Source organism: Hemitrygon akajei, chromosome 2, assembly GCF_048418815.1.
Source record: "Hemitrygon akajei chromosome 2, sHemAka1.3, whole genome shotgun sequence".
Taxonomy (NCBI): Eukaryota; Metazoa; Chordata; class Chondrichthyes; order Myliobatiformes; family Dasyatidae; genus Hemitrygon; species Hemitrygon akajei.
The window spans coordinates 86,893,466-86,907,376 of record NC_133125.1 but is presented as its reverse complement, the minus strand read 5'-3'; positions in this window follow the sequence as shown (position 1 = coordinate 86,907,376).

The window sequence follows — 13,911 nt, the reverse complement described above, 5'->3', positions numbered from 1 at the left end:
CCTGCTGCAATTGCATTGCTTCCTCAGCACTACCTACTCCTCCACCTATCTTCATATCATCCACAAACTTTGTCACAAAGTCATCAATTCCATGATCTAAATCATTGATAAACAATATGAAAAGCAGCAGTCCCAATACTGAACCCTGAGGAACACCAGTAGTCACTGGCATCCAACCAGAAAAGGCCCCCTTTATTCTCACTTGATGCCCCCTGCCTCTATGGAAATGGGTAGTAGAATTAAAATGTGTGGCTACCAGGAAAGTTGTGGTGGATGGAGTAAAGATGCTCAACAATGTGGACCCCAGGTCACTGGAGGATAACGTGAGATCTTATAGAGGTATACAAAATTATAAAGGGTACAGATAGAATAAATGAATGCAGATGTTTTCCCTTTAGATTCAGTGAGACTAGAAATAGAGGTCATAGGATTAGGGTGAAAGGTGAAATGTTTAAGGGGAATCTGGGGGGAGCTCAGAGAGTGGTGGAAGTAGGTGTGAGCTGCCAGTGGAAAGGGTGGGTGCGGGTTCAACTGTAACACTTAATAGAAGTTGGGATAAGTACACAGATGAGAGGACCATGGAAGTCTGCAGTTCAGCTGCAGGCCAATGTAAACATCAAAGGAAATTTATTATGAAATTATGTATATGCCACCGTATACTAAATTGAGGTTAATTTTCTTGCAGGGGTTCATTGGAACAAAAAGAAAGGCAATAGAATTTATGAAAAACTAGTGGTGGACTGTGCTGTATCCATCACTTTCAGTAGACATTTTCGTGATGGCACTTACGTGCTGGTCCAATGACAGATCATCTGAAATAACAATGCCAGGGAGTTTAAAGTTACTGACCCAGGAAGATGGAACTAGGCAAAAAATCAGGTTGGCATGGACTAGATGGGTCAAAGGGCCTGTTTCTGTCTTGTAGTGCTCTATGACTATAAAAAACAAGTAGTATTACATTCTCAGGATTGCTGCCAGTACTACGTGATAGTGATGGTAAGAATTGGAGGAGATGGCAGTTGAATGTGTGGCTGAGGAGTTGGTGCAAGGGGCAGGGTTTTAGATTTTTGGACCGTTGGGATCTCTTCTGAGGAAGGTGGGACCTGTAGAGATTGAATGGGTTGCACCTGAACTTGAGGGGGAGCAATATCCTTGCTGGTAGGTTTGCTAGCATGGTTCGGGAGGGTTTAAACTCATTTGCAAGGGGGATGGGACCCGGAGCGATAGAGCAGTGAAAGAAGTGCATGGAGTAAAGTCAGATCTAACATATAGAGAGGCTTTGAGGAAAGAGAAGCAGAATAAAGGGTGTAAAGGTAGTAAGGTAGAAGGGCTAAAGTGTGTGTACTTCAATGCAAGAAGAATCAGGAACAAAGGTGATGAACTGAGAGCTTGGATACATACATGGAATTATGATGTAATGGCCATTACGGAGACTTGGCTGGCACCAGGGCAGGAATGGATTCTCAATATTCCTGGATTTCAGTGCTTTAAGAGGGATAGAGAGGGGGGCATTACTGGTCAGGGATACTATTACAGCTGCAGAAAGGGTGGGTAATGTAGCAGGATCCTCTTTTGAGTCAGTATGGGTGGAAGTCAGGAACAGGAAGGGAGCAGTTACTCTACTGGGGGTATTCTATAGGTATTCTATAGGTCCCCTGGTAGCAGCAGAGATACTGAGGAGCAGATTGGGATGCAGATTTTGGAAAGGTGCAAAAATAACATGGTTGTTATCATGGGTGACCTTAACTTCCCTAATATTGATTGGATCTTGATTAGTTCCAAGGGTTTAAATGGGGCAGAGTTTGTTAAATGTGTCCAGGATGGATTCCTGTCACAGTATGTTGACAGGCCGACTAGGGGGAATGCCATACTAGATCTAGTATTAGGTAACAAACCGGGTCAGGTCACAGATCTGTCAGTGGGTGAGCATCTGGGGGACAGTGATCACTGCTCCCTGGCCTTTAGTATTATCATGGAAAAGGATAGAATCAGAGAGGACAGGAAAATTTTTAATTGGGGAAGGGCAAATTATGAGGCTATAAGGCTAGAACTTGTGGGTGTGAATTGGGATGATGTTTTTGCAGGGAAATGTACTATGGACATGTGGTCGATGTTTAGGGATATCTTGCAGGATGTTAGAGATAAATTTGTCCCTGTGAGGAAGATAAAGAATGGTAGGGTGAAGGAACCATGGGTGACAAGTGAGGTGGAAAATCTAGTCAGGTGGAAGAAGGCAGCATACACAAGGTTTAGGAAGCAAGGATCAGATGGGTCTATTAAGGAATATAGGGTAGCAAGAAAGGAGCTTAAGAAGGGGCTGAGAAGAGCAAGAAGGGGGCATGAAAAGGCCTTGGTGAGTAGGGTAAAGAAAAACCGTAAGGCATTCTTCAATTATGTGAAGAACAAAAGGATGACAGGAGTGAAGGTAGGACCGATTAGAGATAAAAGTAGGAAGATGTGCCTGGAGGCTGTGGAAGTGAGTGAGGTCCTCAATGAATACTTCTCTTCGGTATTCACCACTGAGAGGGAACTTGATGATGGTGAGGACAATGTGAGTGAGGATGATGTTCTGGAGCATGTTAATATTAAGGGAGAGGAGGTGTTGGAGTTGTTAAGATACATTAGGACGGATAAGTCCCCGGGGTCTGACGGAATATTCCCAGGCTGCTCCACGAGGTGAGGGAAGAGATTGCTGAGCCTCTGGCTAGGGTCTTTATGTCCTCGTTGTCCACGGGAATGGTAACGGAGGATTGGAGGGAGGCGAATGTTGTCCCCCTGTTCAAAAAAGGTAGTAGCGATAGTTCAGGTAATTATAGACCAGTGAGCCTTACGTCTGTGGAGTGAAAGCTGTTGGAAAAGATTCTTAGAGATAGGATCTATGGGCATTTAGAGAATCATGGTCTGATCAGGGACAGTCAGCATGGCTTTGTGAAGGGCAGATCATGTCTAACAAGCCTGATAGAGTTCTTTGAGGAGTTGACCAGGCATATAGATGAGGGTAGTGCAGTGGATGTGATCTACATGGATTTTAGTAAGGCATTTGACAAGGTTCCACATGGTAGGCTTATTCAGAAAGTCAGAAGGCATGGGATCCAGGGAAGTTTGGCCAGGTGGATTCAGAATTGGCTTGCCTACAGAAGGCAGAGGGTCATGGTGGAGGGAGTACATTCAGATTGGAGGGTTGTGACTAGTCGTGTCCCACAAGGATCTGTTCTGGGACCTCTACTTCTTGTGATTTTTATTAACGACCTGGATGTGGGGGTAGAAGGGTGGGTTGGCAAGTTTGCAGACGACACAAAGGTTGGTGGTGTTGTAGATAGTGTAGAGGATTGTCGAAGATTGCAGAGACATTGATAGGATGCAGAAGTGGGCTGAGAAGTGGCAGATGAAGTTCAACCCAGAGAAGTGTGAGGTGGTACACTTTGGAAGGACAGACTCCAAGGCAGAGTACAAAGTAAATGGCAGGATACTTGGTAGTGTGGAGGAGCAGAGGGATCTGGGGGTACATGTCCACAGATCCCTGAAAGTTGCCTCACAGGTAGATAGGGTAGTTAAGAAAGCTTATGGGGTGTTAGCTTTCATAAGTCAAGGGATAGAGTTTAAGAGTCACGATGTAATAATGCAGCTGTATAAAACTCTAGTTAGGCCACACTTAGAGTACTGTGTCCAGTTCTGGTCGCCTCAGTATAGGAAGGATGTGGAAACATTGGAAAGGGTACAGAGGAGATTTACCAGGATGCTGCCTGGTTTAGAGAGTATGGATTATGATCAGAGATTAAGGGAGCCAGGGCTTTACTCTTTGGAGAGAAGGAGGATGAGAGGAGACATGATAGAGGTGTACAAGATATTAAAAGGAATAAACAGAGTGGACAGCCAGCGCCTCTTCCCCAGGGCACCACTGCTCAGTACAAGAGGACATGGCTTTAAGGAAAGGGGAGGGAAGTTCAAGGGGGATATTAGAGGAAGGTTTTTCACTCAGAGAGTGGTTGGTGCGTGGAATGCACTGCCTGAGTCAGTGGTGGAGGCAGATACACTAGTGAAGTTTAAGAGACTACTAGACAGGTATATGGAGGAATTTAAGGTGGGGGGTTATATGGGAGGCAGGGTTTGAGGGTCAGCACAACATTGTGGGCCAAAGGGACTGTAATGTGCTGTACTATTCTATGTTCTATGTACATGAGATAGGGAGGATAGGGAGATTAGTATTGAGCATATTGATATACTCAGGCATTTCAAGGTAAAGGAGGAAGTCATGTTGGGTCTCTTTAAGATCATCAAAGTGGACAAGTCCCCAGGGCCTGATGGGATATACCCCAGGTTATTGAGAGAGGTATGAGAAGAGATTTCTGGGGCCACAACTAATATCTTCATGTCCCCTCTAGCCACAGGCAAGGTACAGGAGGACTGGCGAGTAGTAATTTTCCATTATTCAAAATGGGATCCAGGGATAATCCTGGAAAATATAGTCTGGGGAATCTCGCCTCAGTAGTAGGGAATTCTTAGTGATAGGATTTGCAGTGCCTATAGAAAGCATTCACCCCCTCTTAGAAGTTTTCATGTTTTATTGTTTTACACAGTGGATTCAATTTGGCTTATTTGACACTGATCAACAGAAAATGACTTTTTGTGTCAAAATGAAAACAGATTTCTGCAAAGAAATATAAATTAATGACAAATATACAACACAAAATAACTGATTACATAAGTATTCACCCCCTTTAATATGACACACCAAATTATCACTGGTGCAGCCAATTGGTTTAGAAGTCACATAATTAGTTAAATAGAGATTTGTTTTTGGAAACCTGTGTGCAGTCAAGCTGCTTCAATTGATTGGAGTAAAAATACACCTGTTTCTGGAAGATCCAACTGCTGGTGAGTCAGTCTCCTGGTAAAAGCTACACCATGAAGACAAACAAACACTCCAAGCAACTCTGCAAAAAAGTTACTGAAAAGCACAAGTCAGAAGATGGATACAAGAACATTTCCAAATCACTGAATATCCCTTGGAGTACAGTTAAGTCAATCATCAAGAAATGAAAGAATAGGACACAGCTATAAATCTGCCTACAGCAGACTGTCCTCAAAAACTGAGTGACTGTGCAGGAAGAGGACCAGTGAGCGAGGCCACCAAGAGACCAATGACAACTCTGGAAGAGTTACAAGCTTCATGGCTGAGCTGGGAGAGACTGCACATACAACTATTGCCCAGGTGCTTCATTAGTCACAGCTTTATGGCAGAGTGGCAAAGAGAAAGCCACTGTTGAAAAAACTCACATGAAATCTTGGCTAGAGTTGGCCAGAAGGCATGTGGGAGACTCTGAAATCAGCTGGAAGAAAATTCTATGGTCTGATGAAACCAAAATGGAGCTTTTTGGCCATCAGACTAAATGTTATGTCTGGCGTAAGTTAAACACTGCACATCATCAAAAGCACACCATCCCTACAGTGAAGCATGGTGGTGGGGCATCATGCCGTGGGGTTGTTGCACTGCAGCAGGCCCTGGAAGGCTTGTGAAGGCAGAGATTGAAATGAACGCAGCAAAATACAGGGAAATCCTGGAGGAAAACCTGATTCAGTCTGCAAGAGAACTGCAACTTGGGAGAAGATTTGTTTTCCAGCAAGACATGACCCCAAGCATAAAACCAAAGCTACAGAGGAATGGCTTAAAAACAACAAAGTTAATAACCTGGAGTGGCCAAGTCAGAGTCCAGAACTCAATCCAATTGAGAATTTGTGGCTGGACTTGAAAAGGACTGTTCACTCATGATCCCCATGCAATCTGACAGATCTTGAGCAGTTTTGTAAAGAAGAATAGGGAAAAATTGTAGTGTCCAGATGTGCAAAGCTGATAGAGACCTGTCCACACATACTCAAGGCTGTAATTGCTGCCAAAGGTGCATCTACTAAATACTGACTTGAAGGGGGTGAAAACTTATGCAATCAATTATTTTGTGTTTTATATGTGTAATTAATTTAGATTACTTTGTAGAGATCTGTTTTTGCTTTGATGTGAAAGACTCTCTTTCTATTGATCAGTGTCAAAAAAAAAGTCAAATTAAATCCACTATGTTTCAATGTTGTAAAACAATAAAACATGAAAATTTCCAAGGGGGGTGGTGAATCCTTTTTATAGGTATGTATGAGCATTTGCGGAATGAAGGATTAATTAAGGAGAGCCAGCATAACTTTGTGCAGGGCAAGTTATGTCTCAATAACTTGATTAAGTTTTTTGACAAGGTGATGAGGGTGATTGATGAAGGCAGAGCAGTGGATGTTATTTACATGGATTTTAGTAAGGTGTTTGACAAGGTCCCTCATGGGAGGCTCATCCAAAGATTGATGGTGAATTAGATGTTTGGATTCAGAACCGACTTGCCCATGGAAGACAAAGGGTAGTGGTTGAAGGGACTTACTCCAGCTGGAGTCTGTGATTCGTGGCATTCAAACAGGGATCTGTACCGGGACCTCTGCTGTTAGTGATATACATAAATGATCTGGCTGAAAATACAGATGGGTGGGTTAGTATGTTTGCAGATGATACAAAGGTGATGTGGATGGCATAAAAGACTGGCAAAGAATACTGATATTGATCAGTAGCAGATATGTGCGGAAAAAGACAGATAGAATTTAACCCAGCCAGGGGTGGTGTTGCACCTTGTAGGTCAAATGCAGGAAACACTCCGCAGGTTGAGTCTATTTTTCTGCAGAAATAGCTAAAGTGACTCAAAGTTTATTTGAGTTCTGATGAAATGTCCCAGATCAGGGCAAAATCCTTGCCAGTGGGATCCTGAGGTCCAAGTTCATAGCTCTCTGAAAGTGGCTACACATATTGATAGGGTGGTCATGAAGGCTTATGGAATGTTTACTTCTATTGGTCAAGGAACTGAGTTCAGAAGTAAGGAAGTTATGTTACAGCTTTACAGAGATCTAGTTAGGCTGCATCTGGAGCATTGCATACAGATCTTGTCACTCCATTATAGGAAGAATGTTGAGGCTTTGGAGAGGGTGCAGGGGAGGTTTACCAGGATGTTGCCTGAATTAGAGGCCATCTGCTATAAGGAGAGTTTGGACAAAATTGGGGTGATTTCTCTGGAGTGGTGGAGGCTGAAGGGAGAACTGATAAGGATTGTAAGCTTATGAGAGGCATAGATAGAGTGGTTCCTTAAGATTGCTATAGCTGGGACTTATAATGGGAATAAGCTCCCATTATCTATTAAAAACTCCCAATGGCATGCATCTCAGATGGACTCTGACACCAAGTCCAGCTCCTGGCCTTCATGTGTGACTTAGCTACTAAAGTCGGCAGAATTGTTGCTACTGACAGGAGAAGGGGCAAAGACAGGTTCATAAAACTGCATTACACTCATTAACTTCCTCATGACTTCTTTGCTATAACCTTTTCATTAAAAACTCTTAGGAACCATTTCTCCCACACTAGCACAACTGTTCACAGCCTCCTCTACTGCCAACTTGGTGCAGCATCAGATTAGAGGAACAGGAACAGGAACTTGTATTGTGTCTTGGAAGTCACCATCCTAATGACATGAACATCAATTTCTCCAACTTCTGATAAAATTCCCCTCTGTCCTCTCTCACTTCTGCATTCCACTGGCCCCAGTCATCCCATCTCTTTCCCCTCAGCTGCCCATCACCCACACATTCCTCCATCTATTCCCCTCCTCATTTTATTCCATGATCCACTGCCCTCTCCTATCAGATTCCATCTTGTCCAGCTTTTCGTCACTTCCATTTTTCACTTTGCAGCTTCTTGCCTCATTCCCGCTCTCCACCTCCTCACCTGGAAATAACTAATGCCTGCCTGCTCTTACTCCACCCTTCCTCCACCTTTTTATATTGTTACCACCCCTCTGTTGTTCAGTCCAGATGAAGGGCCTCGATCCAAACTGTTGACCATCAATTTCCTTCTTCAGATGCTGTCTGACACGTAGAGTTCCTCCTTTATCTGTTGGTCAGGATTTCCATCAGAATCAGATTTAATAGTATGGAACTCGTTGTTTTACATCAGTGTTACAGTGCAATACATTTTATATATGTATACATAGGATAAATTACAATAAGGAATATATATATATGTGTGTGTGTGTATATATATATATATATATATATATATATATATATATATAGTTAAATTAGTAGTGCAAAAATACCAAGGTGGTGTTCATGTGTTCATTGTCTGTTCATAAATCTGACAGTGAAGGGGAAGAAGCTGTTCCTAAAAACGTTGTGTGTATGTCTTCAAGATCATGAACCTCCTCTAATTGTTGTAATGAGAAGAGGTCATGTCCAGGGTAGCGGGGTACTTGATGATGGATGCCGATTTTTGATGCACTGCCTTTTAAAGATGCCTCAAGGTTGGGGAGGCTAGTGCCCATAATGGAGCTGGCTGAGCTTACAACCCTCTGCAACATGTTCTGATCCTCTGCTGCGGACCCCCCTCATAACAGACTCTGATTCAACCAGTTAGAATGCTCTCCATGGAACATCTGTAGAAATTTGCTAGAGTCTTTGGTGACATCCCTCTCCACAATCTCCTAATGAACTGTAGCCACTGGTATGCCTTCTTCGTAGTTGCATCAATATGTTGGACCTAGAATAGATCTTCTGAGATGTTGACACCCAGGAACTTGAAGCTGCTGACTCTTTCCACCGCTGTCCTCTCAATGAGAATTGGTGTGTGATCCCTCGTATTCTCCTTCTGCGGTTTCACTTCTGCCTTCCTCCAAATGTCACTCTTTTTCTTTAAATGTCCAAACATGTGATTGCAAATTCTCTCTTCCCCCTTCTCACTGTGTTTGAAATCAAGTCCCATTATATTAAACTTAAAGGACGAAAGTAGGCCAGTAAGTCCAATGGGTCTATGGTGCTGTTTCTACTCAACCTTTTATTTTTAACCCTGCTGACACATTCTTTCTCTTTGTTTCTCCTTAGTGGCTCATCAAACTCCATCTCAGCTGCTCCCATGTGTTGGTGAGCTCCACACTCACGTCACTGTCTATGTAGCTTTGGATTCTTCATTGCTCATCGTACTTGAGCACATGACAATAAACGTGACTTGACTTGACTAGACTCTTCCCTCTAGGGAGCTGTGATTGTATCATTGCTGAGTATTTTAAGGCAGACTTTGTAAGATTTTTGGCCACTTTGGAATTTAAGGGTTTGGTGATCGGTCATGAAAACAGAGTTGAGATAAAGGATCAGTTATGATCTTCTTGAATAGAGGAGTAGACTCCAGGGGCTCCCTGCCCTATTTCTGTTCCTATTTTGTACATCCATATGTTCTAAGTAAAGAACCACTGGCTAAATCGTTATTCCACAGCAACACAGCTTGGGATACAACTGGCACTGATGAATTATTCAAACATATGCTCGATAGTTAAAGCAGAAAATGCTGGAAACATTCAGCATGACTGGCTTAATCTGTGGAAACAGTTAACATTTTTGTTTAGATGCGAGGTATTGATCCATAATGCCAACCATCCCATTGTCTCCGCACATTCCCCTGACCCACTGAGTCCTTCCATCAGCTTTTTTTATTAGCTCTAGATCCAAATATCTGGAGTCTCGTGGGTTTCCTGTTAACCGTTCAAGTCTGGGACCTTTCATCAGAACTCAAATATGCTTACAGCTATTCTAACTCGTTCTCTCACAACAGATTCGATATGCTGAGTGTTTCCTGCAATTCCTGTTTTTAATTCATATTTTCAATAGTTGTTTATTTTTAAAAAATTTCCACCCATTTTATAATTCCTAATTCTTTCCCACTGACCTTGAGCTTGTTACAATTGGAACATAGAACAGGAACAGACTCTCCAGCCCACAGTGTTGTGCCGAACCAGTCAAATGGCCAACTAAATTAGACTCTTCTGCACGTACAATGTCCATATCCTTCCCTTTTCCTCACATTCATGTGCTTATGTAAGATTCTCTTAAAAGTCTCTAATGTTTCTGCCTCTACCACCGCTCCAGGCAGTTCATTTCAGGCTCCCACTACTCTCTGCATTAACAACCTTGCTCCTCACATCTCCTTTGAAATTACCGCGACTCACATTAAATCATGTCCCCTGCTCTTAGACATTTCAACCCTTGGAAGAAGATTTATCTGTTCACTACATCTGGAAGCCTCCGTCTGCTGGTCGAGGCTGACCATGGATATTGCATCCTGGCTGTCTAGGTTCACAAGCCAAGGCAGTACAATATGGAGAGCAAACTCACCCTCTTCCACAACTGATGAAACCAGAGGAACAACAGTAGTTGTGTCAGTGATGCCAGTCAGCAACATAGGGCTGCCTTATGGACTCCAGCACTGGATTTTTCCATTAGGGTTTACTACCAAAGTCTTCCCCATGAGTGGGTACAGGCAGCAGAGGTTTGAGATCAGAGTTTTCCTTCTCCTGGATGAACTACCAACCTGTCATGGACTAGATGAGCTGAAAAGCCTGTTTCTGTGCTGTCATGTTCTTTCACTTACTGACTTTAAACTGGTGGGTAAGGAGCTTGATGAAGTCCAACCTGATTTAATCAAGCAAACATGAGGAAATCTGCAGATGCTGAAAATTCAAACAACACACACAAAATGCTGGTGGAACACAGCAGGCCAGGCAGCATCTATAAGGAGAAGCACTGTCGACGTTTCAGGCCAAGACCCTTCATCAGGACTAACTGAAAGAAGAGATAGTAAGAGATTTGAAAGTTGGAGGGGGAGAGGGAAATCTGAAATGATAGGAGAAGACAGGAGGGGGAGGGATGAAGCTAAGAGCTGGAAAGGTGATTGGCAAAAGGGATACAGAGCTGGAGAAGGGAAAGGATCATGGGACGGGAGGCCTCAGGAGAAAGAAAGGGGGAGGGAGCACCAGAGGGAGATGAAGAACAGGCAAAGAGTGATAGTGAGAGGGGCAGAGAGAGAAAAAAAGGACGGGGGAATAAATAAATCAGGGATGGGGTAAAAAGGGGAGGAGGGGCATTAACGGAAGTTAGAGAAATCAATGATCATACCATCAGGTTGGAGGCTACCCAGATGGAATATAAGATCCAACCTGAGTGTGGCTTCATCTTGACAGTAGAGGAGGCCATGGATACACATATCAGAATAGGAATGGGACGTGGAATTAAAATGTGTGGCCACTGGGAGATCCTGCTTTCTCTGGCGGACAGAGCGTAGCTGTTCAGCAAAATGGTCTCCCAGTCTGTGTCGGGTCTCACCAATATATAAAAGGCCACACCGGGAGCACCGGACGCAGTATAGCACACCAGCCGACTCACAGGTGAAGTGTCGCCTCAGCTGGAAGGACTGTCTAGGGCCCTGAATGGTGGTGAGGGAGGAAGTGTAAGGACAGGTGTAGCATTTGTTCCGTTTACAAGGATAAGTGCCAGGAGGGAGATCAGTGGGAAGGGATGGGGGGGACGAATAGACAAGGGAGTCACGTAGGTAGTGATCCCTGCGGAAGGCAGAAAGAAGGGGGGAGGGAAAGATGTGCTTGGTAGTGGATCCCGTCGGAGGTGGCGGAAGTTATGGAGAATTATACGTTGGACCAGGAGGCTGGTGAGGCAGTAGGTGAGGACAAGGGGAACCCTATCCTGAGTGGGGTGGTGGGCAGATGAGGTGAGAGCAGATGTGCGTGAAATGGGAGAGATGCGTTTGAAAGCAGAGTTGATGGTGGAGGAAGGGAAGACCCTTTGTTTAAAAAAGGAAGACATCTCCTTCGTCCTGGAATGAAAAGCCTCATCCTGAGAGCAGATGTGGCGGAGACGGAGGAATTGTGAGAAAGGGATAGCAGTTTTGCAAGAGACAGGGTGGGAAGAGGAATAGTCCAGGTAGCTGTGAGAGTCTGTAGGCTTATAGTAGATATCAGTAGATAAGCCATCTCCAGAGATGGAGACAGAAAGATCAAGAAAGGGGAGGGAGGTGTCAGAAATGCACCAGGTAAATTTGAGGGCAGGGTGAAAGTTGGAGGCAAAGTTAATGAAGTCAACGAGCTCAGCATGCGTGCAGGAGGCAGCGCCAATGCAGTCGTCGATGTAGCGAAGGAAAGGAGGGGGACGGATACCCGTATAGACTTGGAACATGGACTGTTCCACAAAGACAACAAAAAGGCAGGCATAACTGGGATCCATGCGGGTGCCCATGGCTACACCCTTGGTTTGGAGGAAGTGGGAGGAGCCAAAGGAGAAATTATTGAGAGTAAGAACTAATTCCGCTAGACGGAGGAGAGTGGTGGTAGAGGGGAACTGGTTAGGTCTGGAATCCGAAAAGAAGCGGAGAGCTTTGAGACTTTCCTGGTGGGGGATAGAGGTATATAGGGACTGGACACCCATGGTGAAAATAAGGCAGTGGGGGCCAGGGAACTTAAAATCATTGAAAAAATTCAAAGCATGAGAAGTGTCACGAACATAAGTGGGAAGAGATTGAACAAGGGTGGATAAACTAGTATGCAGAAATGAATATAGGGACTGGACGTCCATGGTGAAAATTTAATCAAGGTTAAGAAAAGGACAAGACCATGGATACAAGTCTGATGTGTAGGAGCCAAACCGAACTGGAATGCCTGTTTGGTGACAGCAGAAAAACTGCAAATGCTGGAAATGTGGACCAGCACACACAAAATACTGAAGGAACTCAGCAGGTCAGGCAGCATCTGTGGAGAAAAATGAACAGTTGACGTTTCGGGCTGAGCCCCTTCAACAGTCTCGATGAAGTGTCTTGGCCTAAGATGTTGTCTGTTCATTTTCCTCCATAGATCAGCTGAGTTCCTCCCGCAGTCTCTCTTTGTTGAAGAAGGCATGCTTGATAGGTTTGAATTGGAAGGCCATTTCCAGTGGGATCTTTGCCATCCGTTTCGATCTCATGGTAAGTTCTGATTAGTTTTAAATGTATGGTGCTGAGTAAGATGTTTGCAGGTGTGACATGTGGCTGATTATGAAGAAGAAATCTAAGAAGAATTTAAGGGAGAGAGGATTAGCCTTTGAAATCCAAAGTGTTGGTGGAATGCAAATAAAGCATCAGAAATTGCAGTAAATATTGGGAAAGAGGAGCAGGGAGACCTTTCCATCTTATCTGCAGGCCTCTATAGGACAGATTAAAACATAGCTAAGGAGGAATAAGAGATATTTTTGAAAGGCAAGATCAAAACAAAGGTATAAACAATACGTACACAACACCGGAAGAACTCAGCAGGTCAGGCAGCATCCGTGAGAAAAGAGAAGCCAATGTTTCGGGCCGAAATCCTTCATCAGGAATGGTGGGGAAGAGAGGGCCGAGGCCCAGTAACAGAGATCGGGGAGGGGGTAGGGCCTAGAGGCACCAGGTAGAAAACCAATCAGAGGAAAGATAAAGGGGGGAGGGGGAGGGGATAAGCATGAAAGAACTGTAGAGGTAAAGAAGCAGAAAGTTGAAAGGGGAGGAGGCAGAGAGGGACTTGGGATAGGGGGAAGGGGAGGGAATTACCAGAAATTGGAGAATTCAATGTTCATACCACCAGGCTGGAGGCTACCCAGACGGTAGATGAGGTGTTGCTCCTCCAACCTGAGTTTGGCCTCATCATGGCAGTAGAGAAGGCCACGTATGGACATATCTAGATGGGAATGAGAGGCAGAGTTGAAGTGGGTGGCAACCGGGTGGTCCTGTCTATTGTGACGATGGAGCGTAGGTACTTGACGAAGCAAAGAAAAAGGTACAAACAAATTTGAAATAGAAGCAGAAAATACAACAAAGACTCAGCCAATAAGGGTCGCATCTCTAGAGATAACAATAGGGTCAGTGCTTCAAATCATCTTTGTTTAAAGCTTAGGAAATAGTGCCTCAGGGAGTTGGGATGGAGTGCTGGTGCAGAGCCCCATGAGTAAAGGTGTGCAGGGAATATCATCAGATTTCTGAATCACTGGAGAGAGGAC